The following is a 17,847-nucleotide window of genomic DNA, read 5'->3' as shown; positions in this document are numbered from 1 at the left end:
GCAACACAGTTTATGATAGAGTCGGTTGTTTGCCCTCGTGATCTTGCTCATATCACTATGAGAGAGTATTGTACCACACATATCGCTAGCCAGGATAAAAATCAAATTTTGAAATACGGTTTCTAATTAATGCATAATATTTTTGCACTATCACAACATCAAAAAAATCACAAGTGGAACTATCATAAGTCAAAGATCATGTTATTTCACATTCAGTTATGTAAACAGAATTTTCCCATGGGAATATAAACATCATAAACAGAATCAACAGACAAATGACAAACTGGGAAAATATATTTGTCAATTATATAATAGACAAATTTTCTTAATGTCTGAACAACTCTTACAAATAAATTTAAAAAAGACTAACTCAATAGTAAGATGGACAAAGAATAAAGCCAGTGTGGAAAAAAAAAAAAAAAGCAGGGGAAAGACAGGGCTGTGATGCTGGGGATGCAGCTCAGTGGTAGTACTTGCTTAATATGTGCAAGGCTCTGGGTTCAATCCCCAGCTCTGGAAAAAAAAAATTCTCTCTCACACACACTTCTAAAATATGAAAAGTTGCTCTACTTTTCCCTTAATAACAGAAACACAAGTTAAAACGTTAGCAAGATATTATTTTTCACCTACAGAGTGGCAAGAATCAGCAACATTTTCTAACACACAGTCTTAACCATTCTCATTCCTGCTGACATGTTCTCCCAACCTCCAAAGACAGCAGTTGACAATATCTTTCAAAATTTTAACTAGACATCCTCTATGACCCAGCAATCACACTTCTAAGAATTTATTTTATAGACATATTCTCACCAGTGCTAAAATATATCTGAGCCAGGCACATGCCTGTAATCTCAGTGACTCAGTAGGCTGAGGTAGGAGTATCACAGGTTCAAGACCATCCTTGGCAATTTAGCAGACACTGTCTTTAAATAAAAAAGTAAAATGTCTGGGAATGCAGGTCAATGGTACAGTGCCCCTGGGGTGAATCCCTACTACAAAACTTAAAAAAAAAAAATCTGAACAAGAATGTTCTTTTCAGCATAGTTATAGAGGATAGAAAATGATCTAAATGCCAGTGTGCATACAATGGAATGCCATCATTCAGAAAAAGTAGAGAATAGATTTAGGCTCTCTCTTCATGCTAATAGGGAAGTAGCTCCAAAACATATATAGGTGAATTTGAGGAAGTCAAGTGCAAGGAAGGAGGACTGGAGGGAACTGTCCAGCTGCTGGCTGCCCCGCCACCACCCAGCACCCAGCACTCACACCCATAGGCATAGTGACAGTGTCATTAAGAAAGCTGAAGCTGCAGGGCCCTCTCTTGCACAGGTCCCTGCCAAAGTCCTGGGAGGGGCCCCAATGGGGTGCATGATCCTGGGTTTGTTGTTGTTAATTTGCAAAATAATAATAATAATAAGGGCTGGGGTTGTAGCTCAGAGGCAGAGTGCTTGCCTAGCACGTGTGAGGCACTAGGTTCAATCCTTAGCACCACATAAAAATAAACAAATGAAATAAAGGCATGCTGTCCATCTACAACTACAAAAAAAATTTTAAATGATGGTAATAATAATAATTTTTTTAACCATAGTTCTCTTTTTTTTTTTAAGACCACTAAATCTTTCCTTTCTGAGTTCCCCTGTCATAGCTCCCCTTGCGTCTAGTGGCACTGGAGCAGCAGTGGGCATTTTGGGGACTTTGTAAAAGGGAAGGTATTATTATTATTATTATTATTATTATTATTATTATTATTATTATTATTTTGTGTGGTGCTGAGGATTGAAACCAGGGCCTTGTGCATGCACGGCAAGCACTCTATCAATAAGCTATATCCCCAGCCCCAAAAGAAAAGGTATGTTGAGACTCATTAACTGTAGGTTTAGTGGAATGTACTCATGTGGCCTGCAGTAACCTCCAGGCACAGTTAAGTTACTGCTTGCCAACCTGCGCTGAAATGCTTTTCAGAAATATCTTTAACTGCCCACTGTACTACCTCACCTGGGATGGCCACACAAAGGTAGGGGTCACAAACTGCTTGTCATGCAATTAATAATTTTTTAAGTACCATTCTATTTTTCTGGGTTTAGGGTATTTATGGTATATTTTCTAAAAAAAATTTTTTAAATATGTAATTTAATTTGATTTGCCTATGTTTTTTACAAAAATTAAAAGAAACATGCAGAAAACCAGGCAAACTTCTACCTTTAATTTAAAAAGAAAAAGAGAAGAAAGAAAACTACTGTCAGAAGTGCCCTTCCTATTTGCTTAGAGCTCAGAGGTCCAGTTCACAGGTAGCCAGATAATCCCTTGTTTGTCTTCCTAAAGGGAAATTTTTCATTTTTTCCCCAGTACTAAGAATTGAACCCAGGGATACTCCAATACTGGGGTTATATCCCCAGCCCTTTTTATTTCTTATTTTGAGGCAGGCTCACTAAATTGCCCTGGCTGGCCTTGAACTTGCAATCCTCTGGCCTTGGCCTCCTAAATTGCTGAAATTACAGACATGAGCCACTGCACCTGGCAAAAGTAGGAAAGACAAATGCACTATATGATAATGGTCTCTACAAAGTCATCAAAGTCAGAATTTCCTATACCTAAGTATTGGTGTCATCTCTCCTCAATTACATCACAAATTAACAGATTTATCTCGACTCACTATGGACAGTCTTATAATACAATCTTTCACACTAGCGCAAGTGTTTTCAGGGAACAGGTTTCTACAAGAATTGATGTATTAAAGGCTATGCACACTCAGGTTGTTCTCCATTGTTACTATGCGCCTATACATTGGGAAATTATGAAGCCAAAAAATATAATGATGACAAGACATATGGCATGATTTTCTTGCTTCAGAGTCCTTTCCATTTTTTCTTTTTTAAATTTTTTTGATAAGCAGGTACTGCCTTTATAATTTTTAAATATTTTAATTTTTAAATACTAACACAAATATGCCAATCCTTGAAGAAGAAACTCTGTCTTTTGCTATTAATAAAAGTTCTAACCAGCTGGGCATGGTGTTGCATGCTATAATTCCAGATACTTAGAGGCTAAGGCAGGAGGATCATAAGTTTGAGGCAGCACAGGCAACTTAACAAGACCCTGTCTCAGAACAAAAATTAAAAAGGGCTAGGGATGTAACGTGCACCAGGTCCTGAGTTCCATCCCCAACAATGGGGGGAGAAAAAAAAAGTTTTAACTAACATAAAGGTACTATTTTCACCTCTCCAGGACTCATTTCTGAAATAGACACCATCATTATGACTTTAGAATTACTATTTTTCTTGGCCTGCGCTGACAATGAATGTCTCTGTCCCTGACATCACATTAATTCAGTGATTTCTGCCTTGCTTCTGCCCTTGCATATTTCTAGCCCTTCCTAGAACAAGCCTAAGGTCAGGCTCATAAAGATCTACTTCCTGGCTGCCCAGGACATCAGAGGATTCTAATGGCTCCTATATTTGCTCCCTATTTACTGCTATGAGGCAACAGTGTTCTTTAGATAGTTGGTGCAAAAAACCATAAGGCCCAATTTGTAAAAGTACTATGGGTGCTGGACTGGGGCTTTGAGGATGAGTAGAAAGGACTTTTGGGGTGAGTATCTATGTACTGAGTGCCAAGCATGTGCCAATCTCTATTGTGGGCACTGCTCTGACAGAGCCTATATCTGGAGTTGAAATGTTAGTGAGTATGTAATTATTTCATTATAACTGCATTAAGTGTTATAAATGTAAAGTGGTGCTATTAAGTCCTGCAGTTAAAAAAAAAAAAAAAAACTTTGTTTACCTGTGTTTCCTAAATTTACCTCACAAATGCCCCTCCCAGCCCCACAGACTTTATTTTTAGAGTAGTTTTATGTCCACAGCCAAGCTGAGTTGCATATGCCTTCTGCCCCAGCATGGGTGCTGCTTCCTGGACTCTCACAACCTGCTCCATTGTGATACTTTTGTTACCATAGGTAAACCAACATTGACATGTCATTATCAACCAGTCAACAGCTTGCATTAGGGCCTTCTTGTTTGTTCTTAATATAGCAAGGAATTAACACTGAGACTCACAGGTATGGGGAGCCTATACAGTTTCTCAGAGGAAAGTGGCACCATTGGATAATTGTTGTGCATGAGAGGTTCACTAGTTCTCTGGCAGATTCTCCTTGTCTGACAAGAAATCTGTCCTCATCTTTGGAAGTTTATTTGGTCAAGGTGCCACAGACATCACCCTTGCCCAGCGAAGTGCAAAACAACATTTAAACTGGTCTGATAGCCACCCATCTTCCTCATCCCATCCACCCTGAATCCAGACCCTGGTTAATTGAAAAGCATCACTTTCTCTGTATTTCTCAAACATATTCAATAACTCCAGCAGTGGTTTTCCAATACCATCATCCATAGAGCCCGTTTGGTGATGGCAATTGAATATCAGTTCTGACATACATCCAAACTAAAAATCTCAACTTCTTTTAAAGAGTATTGGGTTCTGTGATGAGCTAGAAGTGAAATGTCCAGTCTAAATGGGCTAGCAACGACTCAGCTCCAGAGGTTTGTTGCCATGTGTCCCCATTTTTAAGGAAAACAGAATAAACCTGATATGTATTAGAAATCTAATTTTGTTTTCAAGTTAACAACTATAGTAGACTGCAAAACATGGCCACACATTCCTTCCATCCCTGTGTGTACACCCTTTGCAATGTGATGTTGCTGATTCCCCTCAAGTGAAGTCTATGATTCTGCACACTCATAGGGAGTAATATTTGCAACTTTGAACCAAGACCCCAAGAGACCTTGCAGCTTTGGTTTTGACCCTCTCAGAATTCTCTGTCTTCATGTAAAAGGAGCCCAGGATAGCTCGAAAGAGGATGAGACCCTATGTGAAAGAGGTCACATAGTCACAGAAAAGCAAAGTCATCCCAGTCAGCCTTACCAGCTGACCCAGCTGAGGCCTCTGATGTGGAAGCTAGGACCAAATAGCTGCCCAGTGAATGCAGCTGAACGAGTGTGCCCAGGTGATATCAGAAAAGAACCACCAGGAAAAAACACAAAACTGTGAGGAAAAGTCAGTCATTATTGTGTTAAGCCACTGAGTTGAGATGACTTATTACATAGCAATAAATAACAGAGAAATCATTAAAACACCTTGACAACCAAACAAATGCCTCACATGGCCAGCTAGTTACCTCTCGAGTGTGAACCCCTCGAGGACAGGAAGTGATCTTATTGATTTTCGTATCCCCAGTGCCTATCATTGGCTGGTAACTTAATATTGAATAAATCCTTTGTGAACAAACTAATGTAGCCACATGACACTGAGGACAAGCGACAACATCTTTAAGGATAGGGGATTGACTCACATGCCTTTCTGATGCCAACAGAGATCAATATTTCCCCCTGCAGTTCTATAATCCTGTATTAGAGTTCTCCAAAAACCAAAATCAATAGAAGATAGAGATGAGAGGGAGAAAGAGAGAGAGAGAGGCAGCTACTGAAACTTTTCATGGGAATCAGCACACGTCATTATGGAGACTAAGCAGTCCCATGATCTCCCATCTGCAAGCTGGAGAACCAGGAAAGCCAGTGGTGTCATACAGGCCAAGTTCCAAGAATCAAGAACCAGGAGCTCTGATGTCTGAGGGCAGAAGAAGGTGGGTCCTGGCTGAAACAGAGAATTTGCTCTACCTTCCCCTTTTGTTCTTTTCAGGTCCTCCATGGATTAGGTTATGGCCACCCACATTGATGAGAGCAGATTTTCATTAGCCACTCTCTTGATTCAAATGTTAATCTCTTCCAGATACACCCTCACAAATAGAGGCACCCAGAAACATTTTAGCAGCTATCTGGGCATCCTTGGCCCAGTCAAGTGGACACATGAAGTTAAACAACCACAAATCCTCATAAAAAGACAGTCTGTTCAATTAAGTAGTAGTTCTAATTGAATGACAAAATGGATGGCTAATTGAGTAGATGGGAATTTTGGTGACAGTGGGCTAGATCTGAGAAGAAAAAGAGAAGGTCATCCTAACCAAATACAGCCTCCAAGAGACCATGGGGGTTCCTGATGTAGACACGAAGTGAGGTATAATAAGATCCACCCCAAATTGGGAAACTACCAAACCAGGCAAGACTATGAGCAGTAGCTAATGGGATGTTAAGTCAGGATGTGATAGAATTTTCAGAATAAAGAAAACAATACAAAAACAACCCAAAATGGAATTGAAATTTATCTCCTCTGCCTTGAAAAACCTTTTATGTTCTATTCCATCACACATGTGAATGGAGCTGGGGAAGGGGTCAGTGGAGACTAAAAGCAAATTCTACCCCTATTCTACATACACCCAGTCACTATTCCCCTTCTCTCACTCAGTCTTTTTAGGTAAGGCCTGGGTGGTTGGAATTGGTTATCCTGTATCTGGCAACCCCAAGAGGGAAAATAAACAGTATCCAAACAGAAGCATGAATCCTAGGACCTTTGATTAAAAGTCTGAAGTTCATTCTCTGGGCTGTCTGACTGCCTCATTTGAAGGCTGCCCTGGATGTTTACTTTTAATTTGATTTCACCCATGTGATAAGGAATCAGCTGCAATGTGGTGAAAGGGGTCATTGAACCTGGAGTTAGGAGATAGGGCTTCAAATCCCAGTTCTGTCCTTAGCAAACTGTGTGACTCCAGACTTTACTTAAGTCCTCTGTGCCTCAGTTTCCTCATCTTGGAGACCAACTGCCCAAGATCTTTGGGAGACAATTAAATGAGATGAGCTATGGATGTAAAGGGCTTGTTGAGGTGGCTGGAACAGAGTGAATCTTCCTTAAGTGTTATGTCCTTCTGCCACTGCCTTAGTCTTGCTTTGGAATGGCAGCATTTCAGTCAGAACACGTAAAGCACTCCCCTACTGCGCATCACAACAGTGGCAGCTTTTGTGATTAGCTGCACAAGGAGGTACAAAGTCATAAGCCCTGCCTCTGCTCTTCAGGACTTTGAAACTAGCAGAGGAAACCGGGAGACTTCCCTAAAAATACAATTAATGATGCAAATCTATGCTTATTAAGGGCCAAAAGACTAATGATTCTGAGAAAGAGGAACCACTCTGCGTGGGTGGTCTGAGAAAATGCAGGAGGACATGACATGGACTGTGAAGTTCACACAGGAACAGAGAGTTTCTTTTTCTCATCTTTCTCAGATGCTGTTTCACTGCCTACCCCTCCTCCACCTTGTCACTGCTGCCGCCTGGTGTCAGTCACCTTCCTAGCACCTATCTGGGTGATAACCTCTGAGGCAGTCTAGGGGGAGAGGGGCAACACCCAGCACAGGAACCCACCAAGCAGGACTTGAAGCTGAGCCAGGTCCCACTGGGAAGAAGGGGTCTCTCCCCTCCAGATTCCCCTGCCGCCGCCAGCAACTGCCTGGCTGGAGGGAAGGAAAGAAACCAAGGAGATTTACTGTGCTGCGAAAACTCTGCATCCTGTGACACGACACGTGCAAACAGACACGGGGCTGCACCCTCCCAGGCGAAGGTCTGTGCACAGCAGACGTGGGGCTAGTGTCACAGATCCAAGGCTTTAGAACGGCTTGCTCTGCCCCCTGCCAGAGCCCCAGCTTCTCTCTCTTGTGGGCTGCTTCCCTTCAACAGAGATGTATACTCAGATCTTCTCACATAACAAAAGCTAAAATCCCAATGCTTTTCAAGATTCAGGGTTAGGTGTTTAATAGAATGTCCCCCCAGGTGGGGTTTGTCTGATGTTTTTTTCATGAAAAGACTAAGTTTATGGATTTGGGGAAGAGGGCCACAGAGGTGATGTGCCCTTCTCATTAAGGCACATCAGGAGGCACGTGATGTCAGCATAACTCATTGCCCATGATGTTAACCTTGACCATCTATCTCAGTAAGGCACCGTTTGTGAGGTTTCTGTACTGAAAATTTGATATATTCCCTTCCCATACTCTGTTTATGAGAAGCAAGAGAAATTAATTTCCACCTCCTGGAGAAAGGGGTATCAAATAATTTATGCAGTGTGTTAAAATCACCCAGTAAGTAGTAGGTGTAGGGTAGACCGTTGAGGGTTTTTCAAATATCCTGTTCTTCCTTAAAGCTTCATTTACTGATCTAGCATTCATCAATGAATCTTGCTTATAGCAATCATGATTGTGATGGCCTAACAGTGATTTTCTACTTCCTTCATGCCTTCTACATTGACTTCTGAATTCTTCTGCAAGGAAGATTTGTCCCTCCTCCCCCATTTAGTTATGTATTTAATCATTTATTTATATCCATATGGATTTATAAACATCTATTTTATTCTTAGAGTTATAATTCAATATTATTATTGTTTATTACACTGCTTTAATTGTTTCAGCTTGGCCATTGGGAGCTCCTTCATTTTGGCTCATGTGGCCTTTTTATATGCTCCCCTCCCCTTTTTTTTTCTTTTTTTAGTATTTTCTTATTTTATGGTACTTCAAGTTGCTTCAGGATCATCTTGTATGTTCCCTGCCTCTAGTAGTCCATCTTTTGTTACTATTATGAAATAGTTTTGTAAAGAAACAAGTTCATTTAGCTTATAGTTTGGGAGGTCTAAAGTCCAAGATCAGCTGGTCCAGCCTCTGGTAAGACCTCATGGTAACAACACACTTGAGAGGGCAGGCCTCGAAACAGGAGATCAGAAAGGTTGGGCCCCACAGTCCCATTAGAGGACATGTCCCCGTTGAGAGCCTCCCACTAGGACCCACTTCTAAAAGATTCCACATCACCCACACTGAGGACAAAGTCTCTAACACATGAGCTTTGGGAAACACACCTAAACCATATACAAACCATAGCACTGCCCCAGTTCACGAATTAGCCACTTTTCCAAGGAAGCTTAGTCCATTTTATTGGGAAACCAAGGTCTGAAGTGTTAAGTGTGCCTGATGCTAATGGAGCGTGACACTTATATCAGGCCCTCATGGCAGACAAAGCTAGCAAAACTAAATACACACACACACACACACACAGAGTACAACATATCTATATTTATCTCTGCATCTGTTTGAATGTGCATATACACACATACACCCACATATATAGAATCTGTGGATTATAAATCTATGTATACAGATCTGTGTCTATTTAAATCTATTACACGTATAATATCATGTGCGTATGTCTGTATTTAAAGGGAACATGAGCTCATACTGATGTCTACAACTCAAAACCAGCTACACAGGTTTCCTTCTAGCCTCCCCATCCCACCACCATAACAACCTCCCTCTTTCTCTGACAGTGAGAAACTTGCCTCCCATTGTATACAATTTACCTACTTATTTATTCAACACCAGTATACACATAAAGTAATTTCATTATCACTACCTATAACCCAGGACAAATTTACAATTGTTTACTTATGAGTCTTTATTCCTACAGTATCTGGTTAAAACATTGTCTTCCAAAATTATTTATTTCAACTCCTCCCACCAGACAATACCATCAGCCATATATATAGTTCCATATATGTGGTATAGTTAGATTCACATGTTACATATGTTAAATGTTAATTTTATCCTGGAATTGAATGATTCTATATACTGTTAAGTTCAGTCTTTATAGAGTTCTGTGGGTTTCAACAGTTTCTTAGTCTTGTGTTCATTACTCTGGTACCTTACAGAACCGATCTATTGCCCTACAAGTTCCCATGTGCTGTCCATTTGTGGTCAACCACTTACTGTTCCCTAACTACTTCCCTGAAAAACCACTGATCTATTTTCTATCATTTTCCCTTTTCAAGAATGACATATAATAAAACCACACCAATTGTGACCATTCAATCTTGGATATTTCCATATTTAATATATCTATTTTGTTTTTATGATTCAATAGTTCATTTGTGTGTGTGTGTGTGTGTGTGTGTGTGGTACTGGGGGTTGAAACCAGAAGCATTCTACCTCCAAGCTACATCTCCAGCCCTTTTTATTTTATTTAGAGACAGGGTCTTGCTAAGTTGCTGAGGCTGGACTTAAACTCATGATCTTCCTGAATCGGCCTTCCAAGTAACTGGGATTATAGGTATGTGCCTCCATGCCCAGCAAATCTATTCATTTTTTATTGCTAAATAATGTTCCATTATATGGATATACCACAGGTTTTCTGCTTATTAACAGAAGAACATCTTGATTGTTTTTAGTTTTCAGTGATTGTGAGTAAAACTATAAATCTATAAATCTTTGAGAACAATCTTCTGTGTGAGTGTAAATTCTTGATTAACTGGGGAAAATATCTAAAGGAGATATTGCTGATGGTATTGTCTGGTAAGCCTATGTTTAATGTTACAAGAATAAAACATTAAACATAAGCTTACCAGACAATACCATCCGCCATTGCTATCTGGGCATGGTGGCACATTCCTATAATCTGAGCAGCTAGGGAGGCTGAAGCAGGAGGATTGTGAGTTCAAAGCCAGCCTCAGCATCTTAGCAAGGCCATAAGCAACTCAGTGTATACCCTGTCTCTAAATAAAATATAAAAAAGGGGTCTGGGGTTGTAGCTCAGTGGTAGAGTGCTTGCCTAGCATGTGTGAAGCACTGAGTCCGATCCTCAGCAACACCTAAAAATAAATAAAATAAAGACATTGTATCCATATACAATTAAAGAAAAATATTTAAATATATATATAAAGGGGCTGGGAATGTGGTTCAGTAATTAAGTGCTCCTGGATTCAACCCCCTATACCAAAAAGAAAAGAAAAAAATGGCTAAGCTATTGATACATTCCTTAAGTATCTTAAACAGTTCATTTTCCATATATTTTCTTCTTCCTCCTGAAATAAGCTTTCTTCTTAAAAGAAACCATGCCATTTTTTATGAGGGCATCATCATTTTAAATAGCTGGATAATTTTCTTCCATGTCAAGGTACTAAAACTTATTTAACCATTCCCCATTGTCTAAAAACTGGACACTGAGGATATTACAATAACAGTACACTGATGATGTTTCCAAGAACCAATTTCTTAAAAATATTTTTCTCTTTGGAAGTCTCAATTCCTCACATTTCAATCTCTCATCACTCTATTTTTACCTGTCCCAGACAATCCTCATCAAGTCTACAACCACTAGCTAATTACCATCTGTATGTGTCCCTCCCTCCTCCTTCCCTAATTTCCCATTACCCACACTCTCCTAGTTTTCCTCCTACCTCCCTAGATGAGCTATCCTCTTTTGTGGCATCTTCTCTCTCTCGTCACCCCTTAAATATGTCTCTTCCTCATGTTGGTGCTCTGAGCTTTCTCATTCTCTGGATCACACACTCGGTGAGCTCAGATAATCTTAGGTACTTAATTGTCCTCTCTATAGGTGTGGTGTCTGCATCTCTCTTTCCTGGGCTTCAGGTCCTCTGCTTTTCTCTAAACAGTGAAAAATAGCTACAATTTATTTCCTGGTTTGTTCAACTCTACTAAAGCAGTTGAAGAATTGCTAATTGGAAACCCCCAAAGCAGCTCATCCTCAGCATGAAAACTTTTTCATCTTATAAACCTCATAAACCTCTCTTCTCTCCATTCCCCTCTTTCTACACAATCACTGTGGTTGGCACCACCTCTCTCTACCCACCCATGTGCTACCTAAGCCAGAAACATGGACTCTTATTACTGACTTTTTTCTGTCCCTTCACTCCCACCACATATCACTGAATCTAGTATCCTCTTTCAACACTTCACTTCCCCACATCCATCTATCTATCCATTTCTCTCTCTCTCTCTCTCTCTCTCTCTCTCTCTCTCTCTCTCTCACACACACACACACACACACACACACACACACACACACGCTCTGTTCCTGGCATACTTAACCACTTTCAGTTCCCCAAATATATCAAGCTTTGGGGTGTGGTACATGCTGTCCAGTCTTCCTGAAACACTCTTTCCTCATCACTACTCCTCCTTTGCTTGACTTACTATATAGTTACCTATTCCGGGAAATCATCCCTGACCATCCCCTAAGCCTAGTCCTAGGAGCCCTGGTTCCCTTGGTAATGTGAGTTCTCTCATCTAAGCATTTATCATTCTATATTCATAATACTCACTTAATGATCTAAATCCCTGTGAAGCAGCATTTTCTAAATTATCTCAAACAGATGTTAAGTGAGGTGACACTAGAATGAGCTCCATGAGGATAGGGATGTGTATGTTGTGCTGATTGCTGTATTCTCAGTGTCTAGAACAATGCCTGGCACATAAGAGGCACTAGTCAACATTTGCTAAACGAATGAACAGTCAAATTTGTGGCACTCAGCCTCCTCGATGGCCTCATATTACCCTCACCTTCTGGTGTTGCCACACTGAACCAGGGCTGGCAACACCAACAGGATATAGTGGAGGAGGTACTATGTGACTTCTAAATCTAGGTTGTAAAGTTTCTACTATAGCTTCTTGGATGTCTCATGCTGGAGAAATCCAGCTGCTATGTCCTGAGGACACTCAAGTAGCCCTATGGAGAAGTCCAGGAGATTAAAGAGCTGAGATGTACTGTTAAGAGCCAGCACCAACTTTCCAGCCACATGAATGAGACATTTAGAGAACAGATGCTCCTGTTTCGGTAAAGCTGTCAGTGACTGCAGCCTCATGAAAGATACCATGTCAAAACTGCTCAGCCAAGCCACACCCAAATTTCTGACTCCCAGAAACTGAGAGATGACTTTTCTTGTTTAAGCCACTAAGTTTTGGGGCAATAGATTTTACAGGAGTATATAATTAGTATACTCTTGTCCTATGGAAAAGAGCTTCATGATGAAGTCAAGTTTGGGAAGCACTGATTAAATAGTCCAAAGTACTTATTTACTAGAAGATTCTTCAGCATTTCCAGCATATGAATGCTCACTGAGAATTCTCTTTAGTGGCTTACTCCTGTTTCATCTTGCTAACTTCTTCCAGTTTGAAAATGCAGTTGTTAAATAAACCTACAATCAACCAGCATCCCAGAGAATAACACTGAGATTATTCAAAGACAGCAGGAAAGGGAGAATCTCCTGAAGACTTGGTCTTAAAATTCCTACCCTTCCTCCTTTGAAGTCACCTTTCCCTCGGGACTCCCATAAATCAGGGCTACATCCACCAAGCTGGGGTCAGAGGATAATGCTCTCCCCTGTGCCACTCAGGCCCAAATGTGGATATCTTTATTTAACTTTCCATAGCACAACTGGTGTGTGGAAGGACTGATAAAGTTTTGTGAAAAACTCAGTGTAGTGGATTGAATCAGTCCCCCAAAAATCTTATCTTCATGTCCTAATCTCCACTACCTGTAAATGTGGCCTTATTTGGAAACAGTCTTTACAAATGTATTCATGTTAAGATGAATAGTCATGCTGGATTAGAATGAGCCCTAAATCCAGTGACTGGGGTCTATAAGAGAAAGGAGAGGGAAATTTGGGCACAGAGGAGACATGGGGAAGGATGCCATGCGAAATCAAAGGCAGAGATTGGAGTGATGCTTTAACAAGCCAAGGAACACCAAGGGTCGCCAACAGCCATCAGAAGCTGGATGGAGAGCCTGGAACAGATTCTTCTGCAAAACCTTCAAAAGAAGCCCTTCTCACCAGAAGCTGGATCTCATACTTCTGGCCTCCTCAACTATGAAACAATAAATTTCTCTTGGTTTAAACCACCCAGTTAGTGATTCTTTGTTACAATAGTCCTAGGAAATGAAGACACTCAGGAAGGACTAAAAGGAATAACTCAAAGGAACACAGAAGTGTAGTGTCCCAGCCACAGAACTGTCACCTTGCCCAACCCTAGCCCTGGCTTCCTGCTGTGCCAGGATCCCGTGTCACTGTGGAAGAGGGTGCTCCATTACACTCAGGCCTGACTAGACGCCTCTAGTTCAGGACCAAGAGAGAAAAGCATAGAGAGATGTTTCTTCCATCTCTATCCGAGGCCTGAGAAGCAAATCTATGTTCCTGACCCTGTATGCTGTTCATCTTAGGATGCTGACACTGGGAATATTTGTTCCTTTCAGAGAACATCTTGTCCCTCCCTATAAGGGATGAGTCCAACAAGTCATCTCAAACATAATGATCTACCATCACTATACACAAGCATCAGGAAAGGGCAGGTTATGTGGCCCTTCTCTGAGCTCTCAAAGCACCCAGTGCTATCCTGACATTACACATTATTCTGGAAGAGCATATTAAACTTGAAGTCCAGGAAGAAAGGAATTTTTTTTTTTTGGTCTCATCCAGTGTTCTATCCCTGGAAACTACACAGAAGTTGATACCTAGCAAGATCTCAGTAAGTATTTACAGATGAGGCAGCTAGGGCCTAGTTAGGTCTGGTGATGCATTAAAGATCATAGACTGTTGATGACCGAGCCGGGATGCCTGCCCAGGGCCTTTCCTATTCTTATCCTCATTTTAGCTAATCCTGCTTAGCTGAGCAAAGCAGTGGGTAGAACCCAGACTTCTCTTGCCTGAATTACTACAAAACCCTTCTTTCTGGTCTCCCTGCACTATATCTTCAAATAGGTTCTAAATCATAAATCATACACACATGCATTTTCTCTCTCTGTCTCTCTCTCTCTCTCTCTCTCACACACACACACGCGCACACACACGCACGCACACACACATACACACTCCTGTAGAAAGATGCTCTTATCAAATAAGTGAATAGTTTCCTATTATCACAGAACACATGGCACACTTAACATGGCCAATTAAAGCATCCCAAGTGTGACCTTATGCACTTCAAGTCCCAAGCACAGCCCTCTGTTTCTCTTATCTCTTTCTCATCTGTCTTATTTACTCAAAACACTTCCACTCCTTCTCTGGGATCCAGTTCAAAATCATCCACCTTGATAAGATGTTCTTTGACACTCTCACTTGGGCCAGGTTTCCAGTATTCCATAGCAATAGGTCATTTCTGCCTCTCAGACAAGTTCTGATCAAAGCATCGCACCCTGATTTCCAGACAGGAAGGTCTCTCCCTCTAGTGACAGAATAGTACACTCCTCAGGTTCAAGGCTTTGTGACGCTCAGGTCCATCCTCTAGCATAGGACTTGGCACAGAGCAGGGGCCCTGTAGGACTTTGTGTGGAGTTGGTTAGTCAATCAGACACTGAGGCCACTAAAACAGATTTCCCCCAAAAAAGTGGTCAAACCTCTGTGCTTACCTGTCCTTCCTTCCTTCCTTCCTTCCTTCCTTCCTTCCTTCCTTCCTTCCTTCCTGATCTAAGTTGCTCCAACTGCCCATCCTGCCTCAGCCTCCTAAGTAGCCAACACTATAGGTAAGTGCCTCAGTGCCCAGCTCTCCTGTGCACTTTCTGCATCTGGAATTTCCAGGATATGCATGAGTGTTGTTTCACTGTGGTCTTTTTCTCTGTGCTATCTCAGTCCAGCAGCGGGCTTCCAGACATCATAGAATCCATTCCAAGAATGGCCAGAACCCAACTGGAAGGCAGCCCTACATTCTACTCCACAAGTATCTTGAAGGTCCAGAAGTTCCACTCGGAGAAGGAGATTTAATAAGTCCCAAGAACAGATGCTCCTGCACCTAGACTCCAGGACAGAGCCATGTGAGGGGAAAGATGAGTTGCAATATGCAGCAGATGTGCCCCCCTTCCCCTTGCCCAAATTCTTTTCCAGGCAACCCCACCCCACCCCACCCAGGCAAGTCCAGACAAGATATAGAAAAGGAATCAGAGAAGCTATTTTAGAATCTGACACTTAGTTGGCAGATGACTCTACTTAAACTTTCCTGTGCTGAAGAAGCATGTAGAGTGCTCTTTAAAATGCAAATACCTGGCCCCACCCCTCAACAATGTAACTGAATAGATCAGGGATGGTCTAGGAGTCTGCTTTAAAAGAAAAAGACAAAATAAAAAATCTGCCAAACCTCCTTGGTAATGCCAATACAAGTAATCCTCAAACCACACTTTTGACAAACTCTGGTGAAGGGCTTTCCTGGCCCTAGCTGGGACCCAACTTCCTTTTCTCTCTCCCAACTACAGCCTCATGGAAGCTAGATGTCTGTAGAGATCCTGGGAAGAGAGGATAACCCTGGAGTCCCAGAATGACAGCTTGCAAAGACCCCAGGAGGCCAGCCCACATTAGGATTCTACTAAACAGAAGGGTCAGGCCTGTACAGTGTGGATCCAGAGGTCAGGTGACGGCCCTGGCAGAAGTCACAAGGAAGCTGATATGAACTCCATGTGAGGAATAATTTTATGGCAAATCTTGTGTGTCACTCCCAGCTTAAGGTCTAGCAGGAGCACTCCCACAAGCCATGGACAGCTAAATCCCCAGCAAGCTACAGGGCCCTTCAGAATCCAGACCCTGCTTCCTTCTCTGGTTTCTTCTTACAGCACCCCTCTTCCAAAACTGCACCTGCCCCAATTTTCCCATGCTGACCCCTCTTAGTTCCCCAAGCATGCCAGGCCCTCAAGATCTGTTAACCTTCCTTAATTGCCTATCTACTCCAAGATTTCACCTATTCCGATAAGTTTTCCTGGCCTATCTTTTCCCTACTCTTAGCTTAGTCAATTTCTAGTCACAGTTTAGAAGTCCCTAGTGCCCACAACTAAATGTTCCCTAATCCCCACAACTAAATGAAGTGGCCTCTGTTCTCTGTTCCCTCTATACCCCATATAAAAATTGCTCTGACCCCCATCCCCAGCTCTGATGTACTCCCTGTACAAGAAATATTTACTGAGTTGAACTGTTGAATTATAATGCTGTTTACTTACTGTTGCCCCAAGAAGTTAAGTCCTCCAAGCCCCATAGGCTGGTACTTAGTAATTGCTCAATAAATTTCTGAAAATGAAAGCATGCAGTGCCCAGACATAAAATGAAATAGTCCACATTGAAAGGAAGTGAATCCCCATTGTGATGGTTTTTCATTCATATAGAGACTGACCCAGCCCCTGTCAGAGACCTTGGGGGTGAGCTAATTTAAAGAACGCTGGAAGTGCCCCATGGTCCCTCTGACATGAAGATTATAGGGCAATGACTCTGGCTGGGGTCTGAAGCTATCTGTTTGATAGCTTCTAAGGCCTGTTGAAGCGATCACTTGATGTCAGTTTGGTTCACAGCAGTTCATGTTCAGGGAATTCATTACAAAGCAGCAACAGGCATGGGGGGGGGGGGACAGGTCACCCAGGTTCTCTTGGCCTCCAATCTTTAGGCAGTTTCTGTCTTATTCTTCTCAGCACTCCTGGGAATTGCCAGAATTGTCTGGCTTCCCTGAGCATAGAGGCCTCACCAGCATTGAGGTAAAGCCAGTTTCCTGAGCACTAACTACCTGGATGTCTTTTGGGTACAACACTCTGCAGCTGACGTTACCTGGTTGTACTCAAAGCCTACTGTATGCCAGGTTCCAGTGAGCAGGACAGATATAATCTGACTTTCCCCAGCTCACTTGGACTTGGTCTCATAGGCCATCAAGATGGGGGCAGATCAGGTTTCCAGGCTGGGCCTATCATGGTGAGGGATTTACCAGCTAAGCAGAAGGCCAAATGTAGGACAAGTCAGGAACTTAGACAATCAATGTTCTGAGTCCCAGGCAGGTAGCACTCAGAGCTGCTGGGGAGGGTGCTTGGCTTTCTGTAGTCTACCCCTGAAGCACAAATCTTTCAGAATGTATTCACAGTCTGCAAGAGTATAATTATTGAATTATAATACTGTTTAACTACTCTAGCCCCATGAAGCTAAGTCCTCTAAGCCCTATAAGCTGGAACTTAGTAGCTGCTCAATAAATGTCTAACAATGAAGTAATGGCAGTACCTTGTCTATACTTTGGAGAATACAGCAGGGCCTAATCTATACTTTGGAGACCCAGAGTACAGACAGGCCCATGCCAGCTCTTCCTCATCTCCCTCACTACAAGGAATGAGCCTCAGGATCCCATAT

The 17,847-nt window shown here is 41.9% G+C and overlaps 2 long non-coding RNA genes across 2 annotated transcripts in view; both read left to right on the top strand.

The window, feature by feature from the left end:
• Positions 1 to 17,694, top strand: part of LOC124107256 (uncharacterized) — a 23,612-nt gene extending 5,918 nt beyond the window's left edge. Inside the window, exons 2-3 of the long non-coding RNA XR_006856346.1 lie at positions 15,334 to 15,515; positions 15,951 to 17,694. This is a non-coding gene — a long non-coding RNA (uncharacterized LOC124107256). The remainder of the gene's footprint in view (positions 1 to 15,333; positions 15,516 to 15,950) is intronic.
• Positions 1,723 to 9,784, top strand: LOC124107257 (uncharacterized). The gene is made up of 2 exons (XR_006856347.2): positions 1,723 to 5,632; positions 7,164 to 9,784. It is a non-coding gene; the product is annotated as an uncharacterized LOC124107257 (long non-coding RNA).
• Positions 17,695 to 17,847: the final 153 nt, after the last annotated feature.

Source organism: Marmota monax, unplaced genomic scaffold (assembly GCF_021218885.2).
Source record: "Marmota monax isolate L192 unplaced genomic scaffold, Marmota_monax_Labrador192_F-V1.1 WCK01_AAM20220418_F8-fsc00079, whole genome shotgun sequence".
NCBI classification, from domain to species: domain Eukaryota; kingdom Metazoa; phylum Chordata; class Mammalia; order Rodentia; family Sciuridae; genus Marmota; species Marmota monax.
This window is presented reverse-complemented; position numbering and strand designations above follow the sequence as displayed.